The following is a 17,405-nucleotide window of genomic DNA, read 5'->3' as shown; positions in this document are numbered from 1 at the left end:
ACATAGACTCCATGGGGAAATGTTGACACAGAGCAGCAGCGCGAGGGGAAGGAATACTGTCCTCCTTGCGTGGCTGTCAATCACACCACATAACTGGCATGGTTTCAAATGCTGCTGTCAATCACATCACACAGGGTGCATGTGTGTGTGTGCACATGTTTGTGTGTGTCAATATCTACAGTGGGGAGAACAAGTATTTGATAATCGGCAGTGTTTCCTACTTACAAAGCATGTAGAGGTCTGTAATTTTTTTATCATAGGTACACTTCAACTGTGAGAGACGGAATCTAAAACAAAAATCCAGAAATCACATTGTATGATTTTTAAGTAATTCATTTGCATTTTATTGTATGACATAAGTATTTGATCACCTACCAACCAGTAAGAATTCCGGCTCTCACAGACCTGTTAGTTTTTCTTTAAGAAGCCCTCCTGTTCACCACTCATTACCTGTATTAACTGCACCTGTTTGAACTCATTACTTGTATAAAAGACACCTGTCCACACACTCAAACCTCTCCACAATGGCCAAGACCAGAGAGCTGTGTAAGGACATCAGGGATAAAATTGTAGACCTGCACAAGGCTGGGATGGGCTACAGGACAATAGGCAAGCAGCTTGGTGAGAAGGCAACAACTGTTGGCGCAATTATTAGAAAATGGAAGAAGTTCAAGATGACGGTCAATCACCCTCGGTCTGGGGCTCCATGCAAGATCTCACCTCGTGGGGCATCAATGATCATGAGGAAGGTAAGGGATCAGCCCAGAACTACACGGCAGGACCTGGTCAATGACCTGAAGAGAGCTGGGACCACAGTCTCAAAGAAAACCATTAGTAACACACTACACCGTCATGGATTAAAATCCTGCAGCACACGCAAGGTCCCCCTGCTCAAGCCAGCGCATGTCCAGGCCCATCTGAAGTTTGCCAATGACCATCTGGATGATCCAGAGGAGGAATGGGAGAAGGTCAGGTGGTCTGATGAGACAAAAATAAAGCTTTTTGGTCTAAACTCCACTTGCGTGTTTGGAGGAAGAAGGATGACTACAACCCCAAGAACACCATGCCAACAGTGAAGCATGGCGGGTAGAAACATCATTCTTTGGAGATGCTTTTCTGCAAAGGGGACAGGACGACTGCACCATATTGAGGGGAGGATGGATGGGGCCATGTATCGTGAGATCTTGGCATACAACCTCCTTCCCTCAGTAAGAGCATTGAAGATGGGTCGTGGCTGGGTCTTCCAGCATGACAACAACCCGAAACACACAGCCAGGGCAACTAAGGAGTGGCTCCGTAAGAAGCATCTCAAGGTCCTGGAGTGGCCTAGCCAGTCTCCAGACCTGAACCCAAATAGAACATCTTTGGAGGGAGCTGAAAGTCCGTATTGCCCAGCGACAGCCCCGAAACCTGAAGGATCTGGAGAAGGTCTGTATGGAGGAGTGGGACAAAATCCCCACTGCAGTGTATGCAAACCTGGTCAAGAACTACAGGAAATGTATGATCTCTGTAATTGCAAACAAAGGTTTCTGTACCAAATATTAAGTTCTGTTTTGCTGATGTATCAAATACTTATGTCATGCAATAAAATGCAAATTAATTACTTAAAAATCATACAAATGTGATTTTCTGGATTTTTGTTTTTAGATTCCGTCTCTCACGGTTGAAGTGTACCTATGATACAAATTACAGACCTCTACATGCTTTGTAAGTAGGAAAACCTGCAAAATAGGCAGTGTATCAAATACTTGTTCTCCCCACTGTATGTACGTGTGTGGATGTTTGTCTGTGGCTTCTGGTTCTTGGTGAGTCGGACACTGAGCATCCCTTGTGATTCGTGTGGCTGAGTCACGAGTAAAATCCCATCCCAATCTAGCCACCACCTCGTGTTGGGGGCCTCTTCATGGACATGATGGCTAGACCAGAGACCAGATCCACGATAGCAGAACTTTCTCCTGGGGAATTTGTCTGCGGCTGCCCAGTGTTAGATCCATTCACTCAGTCTAAACTTACTACAGAGCAAGCCCTAACAAAAAACTACAATTCAGTGTTGGACCTGTGCCCAAATGTGTCTCAAAGCAATTATGTTTCTCTTGAAGATTATTCTATCAGTGCCATCAGGGTATACTGGTGGCAGAGAGGGGGGCGGTAGTAGCTGCACGCTTAGAGAGGAAGGAAGCATGAAAGAGAGAGAGATAACAGAACCGAGACAACAGATATGCAGACAGATAAGGCTTTATTACTCGACAGTGGAAATGTGGGCAAGGCAGCGAGAGTTGAAAAAGAAAGGCGATTAGTCCCAGACAGTTAGATTCTTCACCTCCCGTCCTTCCCCCCCTTGCTGCAAAATAACCAGTCTGCAAATAACGATCTAATGATCCACACACACAAAAAAGATATTAAAATCATAATGGCAATCATGTGCCGATCCCTCCCTCCATCTCTCGTTCTTTCTCTCTGTGATTCAGCTGCTAATAGCTTCCAGATCCATCCAATCTCTTCCTCCCTCTGTTATGCTCCCTGTTTTTCTGCACTATTTCAGTGGAACAAAATGGATGTGGAAATGCTCTGCACTTCAGTCAGTGAGTCAGCCCGCTAGGCCGTGTTTGAAGGAAAACCACACCAGGGGTTTGGAGAAGTAAAGCGGTTTGTTTTTCATAAATCACTGCAGAGGTTGTTTTTATTTTTTTCCTGTTTCAAACGGAAGGTCTGTGTATTTTTGTGCTTGACTGAAATACTGTATGTGTCCGCGTGTTTACACCGGGGACCACATTAACAGAAACGCTATTAAAAGGGATTTAGTCTCCCTGGAAACTGAAAGGGAGTTGTGTGTGTGTAATTGCTGTGAGATGTGTATTGTGGTTTAACAAAAATATATTGATGATGGTGTGTGTGTGTGTGTTTAATCTTAATCAGAAAAGAGTGAGTGTTAAAAAATAGCGCTGCAGGAGCAGCTCATGTTTTAGTGTGTGGAAGTGGCTTTACGCCTGTCTTCCTAAGTGAAAGCAACAGAGGGGGAGGGAGGGTTTGCATGGAAATGACAGCTATTCTTTTGAACACAATGTGTGTTTGTGACTGATGACGAACAAATGGCCTGCGACAGCAACTGGCAACCCTCCGAATGGAGCCTGACAGGCAGGCGACACAGAGAGAGCATGGGCCCACATCACAACAACACAACTGACAAACACAGGCCTTTACTTCCACCACTAATAAACAGCGCAGCCAGCCGAATGAATACCATGCACTTAACATATACTTCTAGGCTCTCTGTTTTATATCAACTACCTGATGACACTTTCATGGTAGCCTAACAACCGTGGCTGTGAAGTGGGGCTTTTTCTTTCCAGTTGTTATTATTGCTCAGTGTTGCTCATCAGTGGCAGCAGCAGTGTGGCCTCATGGGCCACATACCACAGTGGTTACTGTGGCACAAAGAGTCCAGTGAGACTGAAGCCGATCCATCATGTGAGGTCACTGTGGTGAAGCAGAAGGGAGAGTGAGACGGGGCCCTTTTGTTGTATGTTGGTGTGTTGCGGACGGTGACGTCATCCCTTGCGGAGTCTGTCATTAAAGAGTGATAAATGTCCCATATATTGAAGAGGAGGGAGAGGTGCTTGGTTTGCAGGCTAAACGTTTTCTAATTGGGGGGTGAGGGTGTTGTGTGGTTGCAGGGGACCAGGGGTCCTGGTGGGGGGAAGGAACTTAGAACCTAACCGCAGAATGATGTCAGACCATTTGTGAAATGAACCGCTTTGAGGGTGGATGAATGGTCAAACAGAAAGGCTGTCCAGAAATAGAGGAAATAATGGCAATAAAATGTGGTTCTCTCCATGAGATATACAGTGGGGAGAACAAGTATTTGAAAACCTGAAAAATCGGCAATGTTTCCTACTTACAAAGCATGTAAAGGTCTGTAATTTTTATCATAGGTACACTTCAACTGTGAGACGGAATCTAGAACAAAAATCCAGAAAATCACATTGTATGATTTTTAAGTAATTAATTAGCATTTTATTGCATGACAAGTATTTGATCACCTACCAACCAGTAAGAATTCCGGCTCTCACAGACCTGTTAGTTTTTCTTTAAGAAGCCCTCCTGTTCTCCACTCATTACCTGTATTAACTTCACCTGTTTGAACTCGTTACCTGTATAAAAAGGCACCTGCCCACACAGACTCCAACCTCTCCACAATGGCCAAGACCAGAGGGCTGTGTAAGGACATCAGGGATAAAATTGTAGACCTGCACAAGGCTGGGATGGGCTACAGGACAATAGGCAAGCAGCTTGGTGAGAAGGCAACAACTGTTGGCGCAATTATTAGAAAATGGAAGAAGTTCAAGATGACAGTCAATCACCCTCGGTCTGGGGCTCCATGCAAGATCTCACCTCTTGGGGCATCAATGATCATGAGGAAGGTAAGGGATCAGCCCAGAACTACACGGCAGGACCTGGTCAATGACCTGAAGAGAGCTGGGACCACAGTCTCAAAGAAAACCATTACTAACACACTACACCGTCATGGATTAAAATCCTGCAGCACACGCCCCTGCTCAAGCCAGCGCATGTCCAGGCCGGTCTGAAGTTTGCCAATGACCATCTGGATGATCCAGAGGAGGAATGGGACAAGGTCATGTGGTCTGATGAGACAAAAATAGAGATTTTTGGTCTAAACTCCACTCACCGTGTTTGGAGGAAGAAGAAGGATGAGTCCAACCCCAAGAACACCATCCTAACCGTGAATCATGGAGGTGGAAACATCATTCTTTGGAGATGCTTTTCTGCAAAGGGGACAGGACGACTGCACCGTATTGAGGGGAGGATGGATGGGGCCATGTATCGCGAGATCTTGGCCAACAACCTCCTTCCCTCAGTAAGAGCATTGAAGATGGGTCGTGGCTGGGTCTTCCAGCATGACAACAACCCGAAACACACAGCCAGGGCAACTAAGGAGTGTCTCCGTAAGAAGCATCACAAGGTCCTGGAGTGGCCTAGCCAGTCTCCAGACCTGAACCCAATAGAACATCTTTGGAGGGAGCTGAAAGTCCGTATTGCCCAGCGACAGCCCCGAAACCTGAAGGATCTGGAGAAGGTCTGTATGGAGGAGTGGGCCAAAATCCCAGCTGCAGTGTGTGCAAACCTGGTCAAGAACTACAGGAAATGTATGATCTCTGTAATTGCAAACAAAGGTTTCTGTACCAAATATTAAGTTCTGCTTTTCTGATGTATCAAATACTTATGTCATGCAATAAAATGCAAATTAATTACTTAAAAATCAAAGAATGTGATTTTCTGGATTTTTGTTTTAGATTCCGTCTCTCACAGTTGAAGTGTACCTATGATAAAAATGACAGACCTCTACATGCTTTGTAAGTAGGAAAACCTGCAAAATCGGCAGTGTATCAAATACTTGTTCTCCCCACTGTATAAACACTAACCATTGTGTGGTTCTCCCATGTTTTACCTCTACCATGTTTTAGCTCTAACATGGTTTAAATATCCTCTTGACCACGTCTGGACAAGTACTTGGCACGCGCTTACCACATTCAATGACAGGTTGGAGTGACAAATGATAGTTCATTAGCAGTTAGGGGCTTTTTCAGGACCCTCTAGCTGTTGGAGGTCTTTCTTGTTATCCAACCAAGTTTGAGTGTTGACTGCTAGGCTACTATCTCTGTTCTACACTTCAAAGAGCTCCTGCCAGCAGTCACAGCCGGCCAGGCAGCTGCGAACGCAGGACGAGCACTGTGTGAGTCGCTTGTCAAAATTCGATACGGCCCGCTGCAAAGCATGACAGGGAAAACTGTAGTGGAGGTATTCAGAGTCTGTGGACCAACGCCGGGGGGAGCGCCGATAGAAAAGAAAGTGATGACTCACCGAACTTCCCAAAATCCCCCTCCCCCTTCACGATTTACGGGAACAGGAATGTTGTTTCCTTTTTTTTCTCCCAGTCCCAGGCATTTATCTTTTTTTGACAGGCTGTGGGGTCAGGCTCTGGGTTAATGTTTGTCTGTGTGGCTGTTTAATCTTTCCTTCAGGCGAATGGGTAATTGTGGACGTGGCCATTTGAAAGTTTGTTAGCAGTGCGGGGGAAGGAAGGCTTGTTAGACAGATATCTCTTTGTTTTGGACCCAAAACCAGAGCATTGGCTTTTCTTTAGCTGGGCTCACCAACTGCCAAAACGTAATTTATCACCTTTTTAATTTACCACCTGGTTAATATAATCACTTAACAAGAAGCTTTTGGTTAGTTGGATCCTGTCCAGTTGCCCTACATTTTTTTGGCTTAAAACAGGCATAATTTAACAGACATTTCCAGAGCTACTGGCAATTTGGGGGACTTTTCCTCTCCATTGTTTAAGTATGTGATTTGTGAGTGGTGAGAGAGTCTGGATGGCATATGTCAATGGACGACAATGGGCATTTATAACACATTTTCACACCCTGACCTTAGATTCTCTGTTTTTCTATATATTTTGGTTAGGTCAGGGTGTGACTAGGGTGGGTACTCTAGTTGTTGTATGTCTAGAGTTTTTGTTATCTAGGGTTTTTGTATGTCTATGTTGGCCTGATATGGTTCCCAATCAGAGACTGTTTATCATAGTCTCTGATTGGGGATCATATTTAGGTAGCCATTTTACCCATTGTTAGTTGTGGGATCTTGTCTATGTTTAGTTGCCTGTCAGCACTAGTTTGTATAGCTTCACATTTCGTTTGGTTGTTTGTTGTTCATTCATTAAAAAGAGAATGTACGCATACCACGCTGCGCCTTGGTCTGATCCTTATGGTGAACGTAACGCACATTTATTTATCACAAATGTATATGGATGCCTATGAGACACTAATACTGTATATAGGCTTTCTGACTCTTTAAGTCAATGTTAAACCAATAAATGCACATAAGAGATATCGATGCATTATTAGGTTCCATTACATTGGACCTAGGTACAGTAGCCTACTATAGGCTGCAGTTTACACACCAATGTAATATTTATCAGTGAACACTGAAGGCCAGGGCCCACCCCACAGATGCAAAAGCAATGCATTGTGATAGGGAGTGGTGGAGTAGTGAGGTTGAGCTGCCTGAGATTAGGTCTGCTTTTCTCTGCCCTGCAGGATGTAAGTGGGTGGAACTGTAGCTGACCCTTCATTAAAAGGTTGAAAGTTCACAGGGGTCATGCTTTCAACAAAGCTCTAATCCTAACACCTACCTTTCCAGACACCTCCAGAGTGTCTGCTCACTCAGCTGTACTGTACTCTCCTATTCTTATGTTCATTGACTACCCCTTTGTAGTCTTCATTGACTACCCCTTTGTAGTCTTCATTGACTACCCCTTTGTAGTCTTCATTGACTACCCCTTTGTAGTCTTCATTGACTACCCCTTTGTAGTCTTCATTGACTACCCCTTTGTAGTCTTCATTGACTACCCCTTTGTAGTCTTCATTGACTACCCCTTTGTAGTCTTCATTGACTACCCCTTTGTAGTCTTCATTGGACTACCCCTTTGTAGTCTTCATTGGACTACCCCTTTGTGGTCTTTGCTGACTGTGTCTATATGGTCTTTTCTGACTGTGTCTATATGGTATTTTCTGACTATGTCTATGCAGTCTTCTTAACAGTGTTTATTTGAGGGCAGTAACCATGGCTTGAACATCTTCAAAGGATACGGAAACTGATTCAATGTGTTTAGAACATGACAGGAGTTTGTGCTGGAAGGAGAGACTCATCAGTCACTCAGTCTGTATGGTCACCAGTCAGTTAGTCTGTCACTTGGTTGGCATGTCAATCAATGGAGCAGTCCATCCGTTACTGTGTGGATGAGCGGAGTGGACAGCAATTCACCTGGTTTTGGATCAGTCACTAGATGCTGTCGTAGTGGATCAGTGTCTGGAGGTACAGGACACCCTGCACCCCCAGACCTAGACAATGACTGTTCTGTTAACAGTGCTAAAGGCAGATAGATGGGAGAGCAACAGGTGGGCAAGCAGCCCCGGCCTCCCACATTGCATCTGGAGAACAGCTGGAATGAAGGATGCCAAACAAGTCAGGCAAACAGAGAGGAGAGGCTGGGATAGAGGAGGACAGAACATCAATGTTTTAATTTTAATTTCCTACAGCAAAGATGTTTTGTTAAGATGTGTTGATTATAAATACAGTATATACATATAAAGTGGATAAAACAGTATGTAAACATTAAAGTGACTATATACAGTACCAGTTAAAAGTTGGACACACCTAGTTTTTCTTTGTGTTAAACATCATGCATTAACATGTATTTTAAAGTAGACACTCTGCCTTGATGACAGCTTTGCACACTTTTGGCATTCTATCAACCAGCTTCACCTGGAATGCTTTTCCAACAGTCTTGAAGGAGTTCCCACATATGCTGAAAACTTGTTGGCTGCTTTGCCTTCACTCTGTGGTCCAACTCATCACAAACCATCTCAATTGGGTTGATATTGGGTGATTGTGGAGGCCAGTTCATCTGATATAGCACTCAATCACTCCCATTCTTGGTCAAATAGCCCTTACAGAGTCTGGAGGTATGTTGGGTCTTTGTCCTGTTGAACAACAAATTATCGTCCCACTAAGTGCAAACCAGATGGGATGGCATATTACTGCAGAATGCTGTGGTAGCCATTCTGGTTAAGTGTGCATTCAATTCTAAATAAATCACTGAAGGTGTCACCAGCAAAGCACCCCCACACCATCACACCTCCTCCTCCTACATGCTTCACGGTGGGAACCACACATGCAGAGATCAGCTGTTCACCTACTCTGGATCTCACAAAGACATGGCGGTTGAGCTATGTCGCAGCCGGCCGCGACTGGGAGGCCCATGGGGCGGCGCACAATTGGCCCAGTGTCATACGGGTTAGGGAGGGTTTGGCCGGCAGGGATATTCTTGTCTCAAAAGACAGATTACTCAGATTACTCACTAGCGACTCCTGTGGCGGGCTGGGCGCAGTGCACGCTGACCAGGTCGCTAGATGTACACATTGGTGCGGCTGGCTTCCGGGTTGGATGCACGCTGTGTTAAGAAGCAGTGCGGCTTGGTTGGGTTGTGTTTCGGAGGACGCATGGCTCTCGACCTTCGCCTCTCCCGAGTCCGTATGGGAGTTGCAGTGATGAGACAAAGTAACTACTAACAATTGGATACCACAAAATTGGGGAGACTATCATCAGACCAAAAGACAGATTTCTCGTGTTTCTTGGATCAAGCAAGTCTATTCTTCTTATTGGTGTCCTTTAGTAGTGGTTTCTTTGTAGCAATTCAACCATGAAGGCCTGATTCATGCAGTCTCCTCTGAACAGTTGATGTTGAGATGTGTCTGTTACTTGAACTCTGAAGCATTTAGTTGGGCTACAATTTCTGAGACTGGTAACTCTAATGAACTTATCCTCTGCAACAGAGGTAACTCTGGGTCTCTTTCCTGTGGCGGTCCTCATGAGAGACAGTTTCATCATAGCGCTCAAAGCTAGAATTAGCCATCCTGTGTGGTCCAAGAGTGTCCATCAGACCTGCCTGTGTGTGTGTGTGTGTGTGTGTGTGTCCGTCCTTTGTGTGACAGCTCTGTGTGGACTCTGATGAGGATGAGGGGGGACAGAGGAGAGGGCACTTACAGGGTTAAAAGCGCTGCACTGCCCATGCCCCAGTGGAATTAAAGACAGGCTAGATGCAGGCATGTTGATTGCGGTGGACAGGGCCAGATTGCTGAGTCAGGTGGCTTGTCACTCTGGGTGAAGGGCTGTGGCTTCACTCTGAACCCACACTTGTTGACAAGTAGAGTTCAAGTCCTGCTGTATAATTAAGGTTGTTAGGGAAGGGCATCAATTGGCAGAGCTGCAGCCATCTGGAGCAGGGTAAACGGCTGAATATGGGTGTGTGTGTCTGTGGAGAATGTGGACAAGAAAAAAAAAAAATTGGGAAGTTGTGCAAGCTTGGAGGTGTGGCAGGCTCTTTTTGAAAAGAATCTTCAGAATTTGGTCTCACACCCTATAGAGATTGCATAAGTAACCACACACACATAGCTCTGTATTACTATACTTATGAGGACTTTTTATTCTAACCCCCCCCCACACACACACACACACACACACACACACACACGCTCTCCACTTCATTATACCGGCAAGCACAGTCACGTAGCAACACAAACACACACATCCCCAGGTTCAACACGGCCTCAACCATGCCACCAGGCAATCTCAATGGTCTCAACAATTTGGTTAAAGGGCGTATGGAATGTGTCTGAAAGGGCAAGGGCCAGGGTGGTGCAGGGTGGTACAGGGTGTTTCATTGTTTAGGCTGTGTGGGCGACGTGTGTGTTTGTAGTACTTCACCACGTGCTGGGAGAAACAGGTTCAGGTGGAGTCTAGCCTATTATTAGTCTTTCTCTGCAATTACTAAATCTATTACAATTGAAAAACAGTGTCCCCAAGCTCCTTTTAGCAAGATTCAAGCATGTGTTATTTGTAGCTGATGACATACTGTATACACGGTTTGTACAAAACATTAGGAATACCTTCTTAATATTGAGTTGCCCTCCCCCTTGTCCCTTGTGGGTGTTGGAACATTCTTGATAGACACAGGAAACCGTTGAGTATGAAAAACCCAGCAGCGTTGCAGTTCTTGACACAAACCGGTGCGCTTGGTACCTACTACCATACCCTGTTCAAAGGCCCTTACATCTTTTGTCTTGCCCATTCACCCTCTGAATGGCACACATACACAATCCATGTCTCAATTGTCTCACAGCTTAAAAATCATTTTTAAACTTTTCCTCCCCTTAATCTACAATGATTGAAGTGGATTTAACAGGTGACATCAATAAGGGATCATAGCTTTCATCTGCATTCACCCTATCAGTCTATATCATGAAAAATGCAGGTGTTCCTAATGTTTTGTTCACTCTGTTCTTCACTACAGATATGCAAGTAATATAAACAAACCAAACAATTACTGGTGATACAAACATTTCACAAGATGAAAAGGGTTTAGCAGTGTATATCAATTGATAGCTGTTTTTGGCCCCGTTCTCCTCCTTTATAGTGTTGTTGTGTTAAATAAACTGATACATTCCTATTAAGCAACTGGGCCTAAAGTCAACATGGGAAATATGCCAAAGGGCCAGTTAAATGTAACAGTCTTGTCATAATGTAGCTTATAGATTGTTAAATACATTATACATGACACGGAGATTATATTATACAACCACTGTGTGTTGTGTGAAGCTAAGATGCTTTTTCCCAGAAGAGGGAGGTCAACCATCCTGTGCCCATGGGGCCAGGGGCAGATTGGGACTAGAAATTGGCCCTGTTATTTCTAACACATCGGACCATTTTTTTCCTTGTGGCCCATTTGCCGAAATGCCAGATGGCCAGTCTGCCCCTGCATGGGGCTCTGGTGAGGGGACAGCAGGCAGATCTCTTGTCAGCACAAGAACAAATATGTTTCTGCATGCAGCGATGATTCATATAGGATTGCTATGCCTGATAGTATATGCTTCAAAATGAAAATGTTTTTAACCATACGATACTGGTGTCATATTAGACTACAACTGGAACACAACACTATAAAAGGAGGAGAACTATCAACAGCTATCAATTGATATACACTCCTAAACCCTTTTCATCTTGCGAAATGATTTCTGGCGAAATCACCTTTCAAGTAAGCTCAGCATTGTGGACCTAACAATGGGTGGCGGTCTCACGTTGCTCAGAGAGAAGGCCCACCTGATGCCCTCAGGGGATTTGGCCATAATCACAGGGATGCATGTAAGGACTCTCCCAAGGGGAGGCACTCTCTGCCAGGTCACTGTGACTCACCCTACACTGGCCGTGTGCTGCATCTGCATGGGAGTGTGTGTGTGTGTGTGTGTGGGAGAGAGAGAATGAGTGAGAGAGGATTACACAAACTCTTACTCTTAGCAATGCCAACCAAAATTGTCTTTCTGAATGCAAAACTAGGTGAGTGAAATGAGGCCCACCTAGTTTTTAATGTCCAGATGCTATGGGAGTGATAGACTTGTTTACATCAATTAGTTGAATTCAGGGTATTACCCAGTGCTAATGCCCTTGGTTTGATGCTGTGGATCACGCTTTGTAATAGGAGGTTGGTATATTGTGGCTGTTGCATAGAGCGAGATCTATTTCAATAACATTGAGGGTCATCTCATCTTTGTTACATAACAAACTTTAACTTCAGTGGTTCAAACTACATTGACCTATCACTGAGTCACCAGACAGGGCTAAACTACACAATAATAGACTAGCTACTCCCGGAACGATGTTCTACAGGCATCACTACAGTCAGTGGCCCAGCACCCAGTTAGGCCAGGTCGCCTTGTGCTTGTATGCGTGCATTTCGTGATGAACACTTATCAAATACCTGATATTGCCAAAGCCATAAATCTCTGTTTAGAGAGCAGGCGAAGAGACGGCCGATAAGGAGGAGCAGTAAATCTCAGTCAGGTTTTTCCCTCCCATTTTATGTCTTTTCAGTAGAACTATATAGGCTGGATGACTTCATGTCTAGAGAGCTTGGGTTCTAATTGGACTTCTGTGTATCTCTCACTAACCCTGCACTCCCACTTTCACCCACACTGCTCTATTCCCTCTTTTCAGATAGTTTTGTTTTCCTGCATTTCCAACACCTGGCCTGGGAAAGAGCTGTGGGGAGATGAAACTTCTGCCAACATTCCAACCAATTCCAGCCCCAATGCCTGGGCACAGCAGTGGATTGTTCACATTCCTTTATTTAAAGGCGCAGTGTGCTATTGTTTCTCACGACCATAAACTTAATTCATGTGCAGGGATAGGCTAAATACATGAAGGAGAACATGAGAGCTAAGATGTTTGCTCTTTATTCTTCTTATACACCAGTGTCAGATCAGCATGACATTATGATAGCCTTCAACAGAAGAACTCCGAATCATGTGCTCTGTACATGTGTGTCTATGCCATGGATAAAGTTATTGAAACCTGTGTGGAAAAGGCAATGATGTGAAAACTGTGAAGTGTGTAGATCCGTGAAAAGTGAATAAGGAACCATCACCAAATAGTTTTCCAACCGAAGAAACCACAACATTTATTACCCAATCTTTTTCTGTTTGCCCTCCCCACCTCCACCCCTCCCCACTTCCCTGGAGGACGCATGTGCGTCAGACTGGGGTTGGAAAAGAGGAGAAGTACTGCTTTCTGACTTTCAGGAAGGAAACACATCTGGGGAATAATGTAAAGAAAGAACAAGCAAAAAGAGGAATTAGAGTGAAGGCGGGGGAGCTGGACAAAAATAGTCAACCTCCTCTCAGGCCTCGCCAATATCCCCAGCCCACCACATGGTGTTAGTCAGCAGGCCCCTCCCTCAGTGGATGACTAAACCACCGAACCCCCAGCCATAAACCTTACTTCCTCCCAGGTCTCATATTCTTTCTCTGGGTTATTCAGGTTGCGACCCCCTCTCACTAACCAAACATGCATACACCCCTGAAGTGTCCCGCACAGAGGTCGGGTACTGGGGAGTGTGGGAAGGAGAGCAGGTAAATATGTGTCAAAACCATTTCCACAAAGGATCACGTAAACCCAGTACTATAGTGTTGTAGCCTACCTGTAGGGGAACATTTGAGTCATTATAACAAACTGGCAGGTACACATTCTTATAAAATATTGTTTTTTATTATTATCGTGAATATCCCTCAATAAATACCATAGGGTTATTGTATTATACTTCAATGATGTATACATTTATATAACATCTAAACACATTTTTTGAGACTATATTGGTAGATGGTGGGTGGGCAGAGATGTAGTCTATAACGGACAAGGTGTGCAGTCATTTACACAGAACATTGGCTCTGGTGGTTTGACAAATATGGGGAAGCCGCATTTAAGACTGAGTTTACTATTCAGTAGAGACCAAACAAAGTTTACGGACAGGTCTGGCTGGGAGACATAACTTTTGCAAGGCAGTGTATCATCCCCCTTGGCGTTTTTCCTATTTTGTTGCATTACAACCTGTAATTTAAATGGATTTTTATTTGGATTTCATGTAATGCGCATACACAAAATAGTCCAAATTGGTGAAGTGAAATAAAAAAATATTCAAAAAATTATCTAAAATAAAAAAACTTAAGTGGTGCTTGCACATGTATTCACCCCCTTTGCTATGAAGCCCCTAAATAAGATCTGGTGCAACCAATGACCTTTAGAAGTCACATAATTAGTTAAATAAAGTCCACCTGTGTGCAATCTAAGTGTCACATGATCTATATATGTGTGTATATATACACACACACCTGTTCTGAAAGGCCCCAGAGTCTGCAACACCACCAAGCAAGCGGCACCATGAAGACCAAGGAGCTATCCAAACAGGTCAGCGACAAAGTTGTGGAGATTCCGGGTTGGGTTGTAAAAAAATATCATAAACTTTGAACATCCCACGAAGCACCATTAAATCCATTATTAAAAAATTGAAAGAATATGGCACCACAACAAACCTGCCAAGAGAGGGCCGCCCACCAAAACTCACGGACCAGGCAAGGAGGGCATTAATCAGAGGGGCAACAAAGAGACCAAATATAACCCTGAAGGAGCTGCAAAGCTCCACCGCAGAGAATCAAGTATCTGTCCATAGGACCACTTTCAGCAGTACACTCCACAGAGCTGGGCTTTACGGAAGAGTGGCCAGAAAAATGCCTTTGCTAAAATAAAAAAAATAAGCAAACACATTTGGTGTTAGCCAACAGGCATGTGGGAGACTCCCCAAACATATTAAAGAAGGTACTCTGGTTAGATGAGACTAAAATTGAGCTTTTTGGCCATCAAGGGAAACAATGTCTGGCGCAAACCCAACACCACCTATCACCCCAAGAACACCATCCCCACAGTGAAGCATGGTGGTGGCAGCATCATGCTGTGGGGGTGCTTTTCAACTGCAGGGACTCGGAAACTGGTCAGAATTGAAGGAATGATGGATGGCGCTAAATACAGGGAAATTCTTGAGGAAACCTGTGTCAGTAGTCCAGAGATATGAGACTGGGATGGGGGTTCACCTTCCAGCAGGACAATGACCCTACGCATATTGCTAAAACAACACTTGAGTGGTTTAAGGTGAAACATTTAAAAATCTTGGAATGGCCTAGTCAAAGCCCAGACCTCAATCCAATTGAGAATCTGTGGTATGATTTAAAGATTGCTGTACACCAACGGAACCCCTCCAACTTGAAGGAGCTGGAGCAGTTTTGCTTTGAAGAATGGGCAAAAATCCCAGTGGCTAGATGTGCCAAGCTTATAGAGACATACTCCAAGAGACTTGCAGCTGTAATTGCTGTGGGGTCTTATTTCTTGTTTGTTTCACAATAAAAAATATTTTCATCTTCAAAGTGGTAGGCATGTTGTGTAAATCAAATGATACAAACCCAAAAATACATTTTAATTCCAGGTTGTAAGGCAACAAAATAGAAAAATGCCAAGGGGGTGAATAATTTCACAAGCCAGTGAGGTAGTGAGGTCTGCACAACGCATCACCGGGGGCAAACTACCTGCCCTCCAGGACACCTACACCACCCGATGCTACAGGAAGGCCATAAAGATCATCAAGGACATCAACCACCCGAGCCACTGCCTGTTCACCCCGCTGTCATCCAGAAGGCGAGGTCAGTACAGGTGCATCAAAGCTGGGACCGAGAGACTGAAAAACAGCTTCTATCTCAAGGCTGTTAAACAGCCACCACTAACATTGAGTGGCTGCTGCCAACACACTGTCAATGACACTGACTCAACTCCAGCCACTTTAATAATGGGAATTGATGGGAAATTATGTAAATATATCACTAGCCACTTTAAACAATGCTACCTTATATAATGTTACTTACCCTACATTATTCATCTCATATGCATATGTATATACTGTACTCTATCATCGACTGCATCCTTATGTAATACATGTATCACTAGCCACTTTAACTATGCCACTTTGTTTACATACTCATCTCATATGTTATACTGTACTCGATATCATCTACTGTATCTTGCCTATGCTGCTTTGTACCATCACTCATTCATATATCCTTATGTACATATTCCTTATCCCCTTACACTGTGTATAAGACAGTAGTTTTTTTTGAATTGTTAGTTAGATTACTTGTTCGTTATTACTGCATTGTCGGAACTAGAAGCACAAGCATTTCACCAACACTCGCATTAACATCTGCTAACCATGTGTATGTGACAAATAAAATTTGATTTGATTTGATTTGATTTGAAGTGAAACAGACATGTCACACAAGTATGTGTTCTAGGAGAGCAGGTAGCCTACAGTGGGTGGGCCAGGGAGGAAACCTGACTTGTTGGGCTGGCCAGAGCAAACAGGAAGTTGGCAAATACATCAGGTTGAACTGTGAGTATTGGAGCAAGAAGGGAGAGGTGTAAACAGGGAGATAGAGTACTTAGGAAAATAAGCATGTGTCTGCATGTTATGACACAGGGAGGCCCTCACATTGAGCTGATAAAGCACATTTTCTCAGGAGACAGATCAATGTGAGAGCCATGCATATCAGCACTTAGGCACAGGGAATTAATAAGACACTGGAATAATTGAAACCATTGCTGTGATACATTGTGTCTTGCTTTACAGCCCCTAGATAAACACCTTTTGACAAAGTGAGATGGTATTTTTTAAATATGTTAACTGGGGGGAATGCGGTTTTCTATTTTAATTGCTAAACATAATTGATTTATGTACTTGTTCTGCTAGGCTAGCTACATGATCAGTTTTGCTCGGACTCGAGACACCTTCACTCCTCAGTTCTGTGTCATTTTGTCAACTTGAGCCATCTACTGTTCTTTTGTGGAACTTTTTCGAACAAATAAATTTTTTAATTCCAAAAATCATGCTAAAGGTTTTCGAAACATACACAACATAACGCCTACAAATGATCTCTACAATAACGCTCTGTTTTGAGCAACATACAGGCGAGCAAACAACAAAGACAGTACAGTATGAAGATAGGTAGAAACTGCTTCTCCAATATAATTACCTGATCACGCTTGTAGGCGATGTCATGGCGACGTTGGCTAGCTGGTGCCGCGTCCAAGTGCTTGTCGAAACTCGGAAATGTCCAACCTCCTAACTGGTTGTAGTTATACACGTGCCGCGTTCAACGAATGTTGGAAATATCGGAGTTTCCTAGTTCCAACTAGCACGTGACCCCGGCAACTGCTCATGCGCAAAAACACGTAATCGGGTGTAACGGTTGTCTCGCGTTAAGCTGCGCATGTGCAATAACTAAAAACGTGTCAGTTTGTCACTTTCACGAGGTTGGAGTAATAACATGTTCAAATACTTAGTACATTGTCTCGAATCTAGTTTGTGCTTTATGATTTCGATAAAATTAGCAACC

General features: G+C 44.0%; 2 long non-coding RNA genes across 2 annotated transcripts in view; one reads left to right on the top strand and one right to left on the bottom strand.

Moving 5' to 3' along the window:
* LOC116375908 (uncharacterized) overlaps positions 1 to 12,990 on the top strand; it is a 22,215-nt gene extending 9,225 nt beyond the window's left edge. Inside the window, exon 2 of the long non-coding RNA XR_004211320.1 lies at positions 12,631 to 12,990. This is a non-coding gene — a long non-coding RNA (uncharacterized LOC116375908). The remainder of the gene's footprint in view (positions 1 to 12,630) is intronic.
* On the bottom strand, positions 12,855 to 17,374 carry LOC116375909 (uncharacterized). The gene is made up of 2 exons (XR_004211321.1): positions 17,043 to 17,374; positions 12,855 to 13,227 (listed from the first exon to the last, which is right to left on the bottom strand). It is a non-coding gene; the product is annotated as an uncharacterized LOC116375909 (long non-coding RNA).
* Positions 17,375 to 17,405: the final 31 nt, after the last annotated feature.

The sequence above is a fragment of the Oncorhynchus kisutch genome, linkage group LG10, assembly GCF_002021735.2.
Source record: "Oncorhynchus kisutch isolate 150728-3 linkage group LG10, Okis_V2, whole genome shotgun sequence".
Classification (NCBI taxonomy): Eukaryota; Metazoa; Chordata; class Actinopteri; order Salmoniformes; family Salmonidae; genus Oncorhynchus; species Oncorhynchus kisutch.
This window is presented reverse-complemented; position numbering and strand designations above follow the sequence as displayed.